Raw genomic sequence first — 9,653 nt, forward strand, 5'->3', positions numbered from 1 at the left:
ACTTGGCAGCGATTCTTAAGAACCGAAGTTAAGCCCAGACAGGTGATCCAGAACAATAGACATTACAGATATAGATACAAATTATATATTGTGTTGGGTAAAATATTGAGTAAAATATAAAAAAATAAAAATCATGCTTAAAATATTATGTTTATAATAATTTTTTTTAAAATAGAAAAAAATCATCCATTGCTGCTACTATCCTCCACCATCATAGATTCATCATCACACAATTTACCACAAATCATTTAGTAAGAATTTTTACAAGAATCAACAAGAATATTTATATTTCAAAAAAAAAAGAAAAAAGAAAACCGAAAGAGAAGGAGAAGACAACAGAGGAGAAAATTTGTGAAAGGGGGAAGAAGAAGGCAACGGAAGAGGAAAGTGGCAGAGACGAAAGGTGATGGAGATGGAGGAGGAGCCAGAACCGAGGTAGAGGCAAAAAAAATTAGGGAGAGACGTGACAGTGATAGACTCAAAGAGGGAGATGGATGGGCAGCCTTGGGCGCCGCGAAGAGGAGGAGAGGCAAACATGAAGAAGGAAGAGAAAAATTTGGCAACTTTGGACAGAGAAGGAGGAGACGCGACAGCGCCAACAAATCTGGCCGAAGAAAGAGACGTGACAACCATGGATTTGGACAAAGGGGAGGAGATGCGACAGCAATGGTTCTGGATGAAGGAGGAGGAGACGCAGCGGTGGCAGCAGTAACGGAGGAAAAAGTAGTGATTGAGGGAGAGGTCAGTGGTGGAAGGAAGATGAAGGAAGGAGGAAGGAGGAAGGTGAGCATAAGAGAGAGGGAAAAGGGGATTAATATTAGGGATATTTTTTTATTTATAGGATAAAAATATAAAAATGGTGTCTTTATGTCTTGGCTCATTTTTTTCCATATGAAAGAAATTATGGTGTACTGCAATGAAATGGACGTGTGTTAAAAATTTTTGCTGCTATGTCAGTCTAAACCACAACCTGCGTTTTACCCTTTTCATTTGTTTTTTATTTTTTTTGTTTATCAAAATGATCAAACACAGCCTGCGTTTTAGTCTTTTCAAGTTTTTCAATTTTTGATTTTCTTTTGGCCCAAACGCAGCCTGTGTTTATGGATGGGCAATATTTGAATTTTTTTTGAAACTCCAAAACACAGCCTGTGTTTTTAACGTGTCAGAATCTTTTTTTTTCGAAAGCTTCAAAACGCAGGTTGTGTTTTGTGTAGAAAAAATATTTTAATCGAGAGCCTTACTTATAAATACAAAATGCGATTCATCCGAAGTTCCTCACTTCATTTCTACTCTTATTCCTCTTTTTTGCATGTATATCATAGTTGTGAGTTTTTTTTTTTGCCATTAGATGTGTCAAAAAAGTCGGGTTAGGTGAGGTTGAGGTTATGGAAGGTATTGCAAATTTGCGAGTGTATTATAACGATGAGATTATACCAAACACACACAAAGGAGTGACTTTTGTTTGTGAATATCTGTTTTCATTTGCTATTCCATGCACCAGGAGTTTTGTAGAGTTACAAAATGGTCTTTGTGATAACATACAAAGTTACATTTTGTTCATGCCCTGGGTCGAGCTGTATGACCCGGGCTAATTGACAACAAGTCGACCGACCTCTTCAGATCAGGATTATCCGACTTCTTCTTAAAGAGCTCGGCCAAAACGCTACAAAGGCCCAAGAAGGCCCAAACAGAGGAACGCGACCTAAATCTAAAGGCAGCCCGAGACTAGAAAGATAAAGGCGGTTCCCTTAAAGATAAGATAACTCCACTCAAAGGATAAGATAAGATAACTATCTTATCCCCAGAAAAAGTCACTCTACAACATTATAAATATACTGGAGCACCCAGGTATAACTCATACTCTGATTCTACAAAAAACATGCTTAATACCCTTGCTAACTTAGGCATCGGAGTCCCTTGCAGGTACCACCACCCTCCGATGACGAAGGATCAGCACGACCCTCCAGTCTAACAAGTCAGACACGGTGGCTCCGGCCACCACCATCAAGTCGGACACACAGCGCCGACCAGTACAGAAGATCTCATCTGAGATCGACCTACAATTTCAGGTAACCCTCGGAACACATTTCGAAAAGGGTGAGTAAAATTTTATACAGGAATCATGTACAAGTATTTGGTGGGATGATACAGTTTCAAATAATGTCCATCACTGACGATGCAAGTATACAACAGATGTTCTATATTTATCAACAAACTCGATTTCACGTGCTGATGATAGAGTTGTACGTTGAGTTCGAAAAGCATACGGGGCTGGACGTGGTTGGCGAGGAGGTCAATGTTGATGAGGTCGGGGATATAGATTGGAAAGAAAACAACAACGACAGTAAAGAGGAGTTCAAAACCAACTATGAAGTTGATAACAAAAACGATGATGGGCAAGCAATCCGGCGTTGCAAAATGAAGCGGATGTAATTGTAAGCCAGCACCTCTTTGATGTTTCATCTTTTATGCGAACTTTGGATCTCGAAGCCATGCATGCCCCAGAATTTCCTGAATATGCGAATGTTGGTATATTATAAATTAATTAAAGTTACCACTACCATTTATTTTATTTGCCTTGTCTGACGGATGGTGGTTCGCATGTCGTAGGTGAAGGCAACGTTGCGGTGGAAGATGGTGAATTTAATGTCGAAATGGAATTTGGTTCTAGAGAGTTGGTAATATCTGTAATCAAAAGCTACACAATCTCTAGAGGAGTTGATTACACTATGTATGAGTCTGAGCCGCAGATATTCTATGCAAAATGCAAGGGTTATAGTGCAGGGTGCGATTGGCTTATCCAAGCTAGCTTGATTTGAAAGAAAGCTTCTTGGGAGATCAGGAGATACAATGGCAAACACACGTGCACCATGGGCATGATTTCACAATATCATGCCAAGTTGGACTCAGACACAATTGCAGATGCTATTAAGCTGTTAGTTGAAGCTGACACGTCGATAAAGACGAAGTCCATTATTGCAGAAGTTTAGTCTAAGTTCAACTGCATTGTAAACTACTGCAAGACTTGGTTGGCAAAGTAGAAAATTTTTGTAAAAGTTTTTGGTGATTGGGAAGTTTCTTACCAGATTCTGCCAGTATGGTTGAAAGCAATTACTGCGAAGATGTCAAGGTCTCGTGTTCAAATAAAAACACTCCTTGTTTACTGTGAGAGTGAGGAGGTTCAAGGTATAAGAGTTCTCCATTGAATTTTTTGGAGCTTCTATCCGTGTATTGTAGCATTCAGACACTGCAAGCCATTGGTTCAGGTTAATGGCACACACCTGCATTTTTTACAACTATGCATACGAATGGTTAGGCATGCATACGCACGAACACGATCACGTGCCTCATTAAAGAAAACACACTGGGGGCAATATTTAGACCTGTCAGAGCCCAATCCAACTCATTTCTGAAGCTATTAAAGGCCAAATTCAAGAAGGATGAAGGGGAGAGCACTTAGGTGTAGTTTAGAAACATATTTTAGGTCATTTTCTAGAGAGAGAAACTCTCTCTTTTCTCTAGAATTAGGATAGATTAGATTAATTTCCTCTTAGATATTAGGTTTTAAATCTTGTCTTGATTTAGTTTTCGTTGCAATTTCTTGTTATTACATTTTCGCTATCTTAGTTTTACTTGTTATTTCCTTATTTTATCACTTTTATGTTTATGAGCCATTGTTGGATTATGATTTCTATTAATGCAATTTGATGTTTCTTTGTCTATTGTTGTTTAATTGAGTTTCTAGTATTGTGATCTTGCATTTGGTAGCTTTAGATTTTATTAATTCTTGATATTTACCATACTTTCATTTTATACCTTCCAAGTATTTGATAAAATATTTGGTTGGATTTTAGAGTAGATTTTTATACTCTTTGCTTGAGATTGAGGACTTAGGTGCCTTAATATCATTGATGTCCAGTGTCATTGGTGATTTAAAGTTGTTAGTTGATTCTAGAATCAATTATGTCCACTTGATTTAACCCTCCGATGTTAGAGGAAAACTAAGTGGAATTAATCGTTTGTAATTACCATGATGTGGTCAATGATACAAGATGAGAAACCTTGACTCTTGATCCTTTCCATGAGTAACCTTTTAGCATATATATTATCTTAGTTGTTAGCTTTATTTTCTTGTCATTTACATTTCTTGTCCATCATTACAATATCCCCGAAATACTTCATAACTAAAAATATGCACACTTTCCTGCAATTCCTTGAGAGACGACCCAAGGTTTAAATACTCTCAGTTTTTATTGGTTTGACTTAAGTGACAAACAAATTAAACTTTGATTGAGGGTTGTTTGTCGGTTTTGATCTATACTTCGACGAGATTATTTTGTGAAAAATCTAAACCGACGATTTTCCTCCGTCAAGTTTTTGGCGCTAATGTCGGGGATTGAACCCGGGTCACCCGCATGGTAGGCGGGAATACCACCACTATATTACAACGACCAATCATTGTAAATTTTTGGGTGAAAAATTCTAATTGAGTATTGACATCCCAATTGATTTGAGTTAAAATATTTTTCATTGAAACTTGCTTGAACTATATTGTGGAACATAGTTTTTGAGCTAAGAACACACAACCTTGTGAGTTTTGAGTCTAATTGTATGGTTGCATCATATATCCACTATTTTTCTTCTTGTGTGTTATTCTCTTTATATGATTGTAATATTTAATTTGTTTGATTCTTTATGTCTATATTCTGTGTATGAATGCATTTATATGATTGAGGTCATCATTTCATTTAGCTCACTTATTCAAATAGCCTACCCTTTTATCTTCCATTGTTAACCAATTTTAAGCCTATTTTAATCTCCCTTTGTTCTTTATTTTATCACATCACTACCTCTAAGTGAAAAACAATAAATATTCTTAATTTGGATGTTTGATTAGCTTAGACTAGTGAGAGTGTGTATCATTTAAGTGTGGGAAAGTTTGGAAATAATGGTAGAGATAAAAGTGTATTTTTGTATTTTTGTTGAAGATCTTGAAAATTTGGTACATACTCATACATTAAATATTTAAACCATATGCATTAATACTTTTGTATATATGTTATGTTGAAGAAAAAAAAGAAAGAAAAAGAAAATTTAAAAAAAAGGAAAAGAAAAAGAAAAAAAAAAAGAAAAAAAGCAATAAAAATGGGACAAAATGCCCAAAAGAAAAGTAATAAGAATAATGCATATGGGATGTGAATGGAAAAGAATGCATGAGTGTGTGAAAAGTAAAGAATGGGTAGTTAGGTTTGCATTAGAGTAGGTTGTAGGTTGGGTGGGAAGTGTAAGTTAATTAAAGATTCAAATTCTAGTCCACTTGTCCAAATACAAACTTACCTTGACCTAGCCCCATTACAACCTATGAAAAAGCCCTCATGATAATTGTATGCATGCATTGAATAATTGTTGATTGTTAGATGAAAAACAAATCTTAGAAAGCATGATTTAGAGGAAAATTGAGTAAATCAACCCTAAACACTTGAGCGATTAGAGTGTATACACATCCGGTGAGGGGTTCGATTACTCAATTCTATGTTTTCATCTATGATTACTTCTTATCTTGCAAGTTGTAAATTCTTTTCAATAACTCTACTCAATTGTTGGATTTGACTTGGTTGTGATTGCTTTAGCCCTTATGTTCATATATGTATTCTTGAAAATTGATTTATTTTGACCAAGTAGTTGCATACATTTAGATAGATCACATGTAGATAGATTGTATATAGGTAGTTTACTTTCAATAAATATTTATACCCCTTTCTTGTCTTTCTTGAGTTTAGCATGAGGGCATGCTATTGTTTAAGTGTGGGGATGTGATGAATCCATATTTTATGGTATTTATTTGCTCTAATTGGGTAGATTTTATTGACTTCTCTTGTATTTATTCACTAAAATAGCATGATTTTGTGAATTCTTCCTAATTTGCGCTTAAGAGTGAAAATATGCTTTTTATACCCTTAATTTGCTAATTTTAATTCACTTTAATTTCATTCGATGTCTTGATGTGTTTGATGAAGTGATTTTAAGTTTCTAAGGCAAGTATGGTTTGAAGGAGTGGGGAGAAAGCATGTAAAAGTGAAGAATTCATGAAGAAATGAAGTTTAGAGTGTTTTACAGCCATACGTATGCACAAGCATTCATGCTATGCACAAATGCAGTTTTATATCCATGTGTACGCACGGAAATTGATTCGTACGCACGGCTGCATTTTTTACAACCATGCGTACGTATGGTCAGGCATGCGTACGCACGAATGCGATTACGTGCCTCATTAAAGAAAACACGCTAGGGGCAATTTTTGGACATGTCAGAGCCCAATCCAACTCATTTCTAAAGCTATTAAAGGCCAAATTCAAGAAGGATGAAGGGGAGAGCACTTAGGTTTAGTTTAGAAACATGTTTTAGGTCATTTTCTAGAGAGATAAGCTCTCTCTTCTCTCTAGAATTAGGGTAGATTAGATTAATTTTCTCTTAAATTAGGTTTTAAATCTTGTCTTAATTTAGTTTTTCTTACAATTTCTCATTATTACATCTTTGCTATTTTAGTTTTACTTGTTATTTTCTTATTTTGTCACTTGTATGTTTATGAGCCATTGTTGGATTATGATTTCTATTAATGCAATTTGATATTTCTTTGTGTATTGTTGTTTAATTGAGTTGCTAGTATTGTTATCTTACATTTGATAGCTTTAGATTTTATTAATTCTTGCTATTTACTATGTTTTTATTTTATGCCTTCCAAGTATTTGATAAAATACTTGGTGGGTTTTAGAGTAGATTTTTATACTCATGGCTTGAGATTGAGTACTTAGGTGTCTTAATATCATTGATGTCCAGTGTCATTGGTGATTTAGGGTTGTTAGTTGATTTTAGGATCAATTATATCCACTTGATTTAACCCTCCGATGTTAGAGGAAAACTAAGTGGAATTAACCCTTTGTAATTACTATGTTGTGGTCAATGATACAAGATGGGAAACTTTGACTCATGATTCTTGCCATGACTAGCCTTTTAGCATTTATATTATCTTAGTTGTTAGCTTTATTTTCTTGTCATTTACATTTCTTGTCCATCATTACAAAACTCCCAAAATACTTCATAACCAATAATATGCACACTTCCCTGCAATTCTTTGAGAGACGATCCGAGATTTAAATACTCTCGGTTTTTATTAGTTTGACTTAAGTGACAAACAAATTAAACATTGATTGAGTGTTGTTTGTCGATTTGAATCTATATTTCGACGAGAGTATTTTTGTGAAAATTCTAAAAACCGACGATTTCCCTCCGTCATTTGACGAGATTATTGAGAATGCTCTCTTTATTCGTAAAATTGAACGTGGAGTTGTTCTTCTATTGTTGTATGTTAATGACATGACCATTACTGGAGATGATGTTGATGGTATCTCTGATCTTAAAGCCTCCCTCACCGTATTTTTGAGATGAAAGATCTTGGTTCTCTCAGTTGTTTTCTTGGTCTCGAGGTCATATCCACAGATGATGGTATCTATCTCTCTCAAGCTAAGTATGCTTCGGATCTTCTTGCTCGAGCCGGTATTACAATAGTCATACTGAGTCTATTCCTCTTGAACTTAATGTTCGTTTTACTCCTATAGATGAAACTGTTTTGGATAATCCTACTCTTTATCGATAGTTAGTTGGAGGACTAGTCTACTTAACTGGCATCTGACCAGACATTGCCTATCCGGTTCATGGTCTTAGCCAGTTCTTGTCAGCTTCTCGTACTACTTACTACGCAGCAGTTCTTCGCGTTCTTCGCTACATCAAAGGCACCCTATTTCATGGCCTTTATTTTTCTACCCATTCATCTTTATCCCTTCAGGCATACTCAAATGCTGATTGGGCTGGTGATCCCACTTATCGTCGTTCTACTACTGCTCATAATGATGTGTTTCATGAAACTGAATATCGTGCTCTCGTTGACACTACTGCTGAGGTTGTCTCAATTTGTTGGCTTCTCGAAGACTTGGGTGCACCATAGTCGTCCGCAATTGATTTTTTTGTGACAACTGCAGTGCTATTCAGATTGCCTATAATGATGTGTTTCATGAAGGCACCAAACACATTGAGATTGATTGTCACTTTGTTCGACAATGCATTCTTATTGATGTTGTTCGTCTCATCGCTATTGGAATACTGGATCAGACTACTGATATCTTCACGAAGGCTCATCATCTAACTCGTTTTTAGACTCTGATATCCAAACTCAAAATAGTATTCTTATCTCCCACTTAAGTTTAAGGGGGGGTGTTAGAGAATAAATTAGAATCAATATTGGATTAATTAGTATTATTTATATTTATATAATATATCTGTCTATTAATTATAAGATTATATACTTTTATTATTCTGATTCTTCTAGCACCTATATATATTTTTTTTTCAGTTTAATATCTTGTTTCTAATAATAATAATAATAATAATAATAATAATAATGAAATTGTATCCTTCGTTGAGAATTGTTCCCCTTGTTAGTTGTTACGTTCATGCCATTCATGTAAATCGTAGACGTGTTGTTGGCGCTAAATAATAATAATAATAATTACTTAAGGTGTTCCAGTAATAATTAAAATAATATATTATGATGTGAGCATAACGGATATATTATTTAGTGTTACAGTAATAATGAAGTTTTAAGTATTACATAGTTAAATTCTACTAGATGTCACCATTAGATTTATTGAAAAAAAAATGTGATTTAAAAATTTTGGAGATATTATATGTATAGCGTATTTGTAATTAAATTTAACTAAATTAGTACAAGTCCAAACAAAAAAGCACGTGAGTCATTTTTTTTTACGTTTTTTTAACACATAAATTTTTGTTAGAAAGTATAAAAAATTATTGATATAGTACAAAATTTTTTGCACATAGAACAAACTTATTAATATAGCACAAAATTTGTTTTACTTAGCAAATAAATGTTTACTGCATGCTATAAATATATTTTTGTTAATTGAGTGAGTCAATATTTTGTCTATGTGCTCCTTCAAAAATTTGTGTAACAAAATTTCTGTATTGTACACCAAAATTTATGTACTATAAGCTAAAATTTATATGCTATGTATATTCTATTAGTTGAATGTCAATGTTTTGGGTATGTAGTCTTTTAAAAATTTTTATGTTCTCTAGTAAAATATATATGTTATACACCAAAATTTCTGTGTTTTGTATTCTAGTTTTCTGAACATATATATAAAAAAAAAGATGAAGAAAACAAGGACTATGATAATGATAATAAAGGATGATGAGGAGGAAAAAGGACAAAAAATCATAGACGTGGTAGCACGACAGTAGTGATAGCGGCAATAGCAACAACGATAACAACAGCAACGACGATAATGAAAAAAAAGAAAGAAGAAAAAAAAGAAGTATAGTAAAAAACATTTGAACACCTAGCTTTATTGTTCAAATTTACTAAAACTCTTAATGTTCCAATTTTTTACTGAAACATTTTAGAAGTGTCCGAAATATTGCTAATCTTAGTTAGATGTTTCCATTTATCTTCCATTGATTCAATTTTAGTCCTTCAATTAGTCAAGTGTTCCTGACCTGTAATTTGTAATGTCCCACCAAGAATTTGTCCACAGTAACCGGTAGCATCTAACCGTCCAATAGATTAATACAATCTC

The sequence above is a fragment of the Arachis duranensis genome, chromosome 1, assembly GCF_000817695.3.
Source record: "Arachis duranensis cultivar V14167 chromosome 1, aradu.V14167.gnm2.J7QH, whole genome shotgun sequence".
NCBI classification, from domain to species: domain Eukaryota; kingdom Viridiplantae; phylum Streptophyta; class Magnoliopsida; order Fabales; family Fabaceae; genus Arachis; species Arachis duranensis.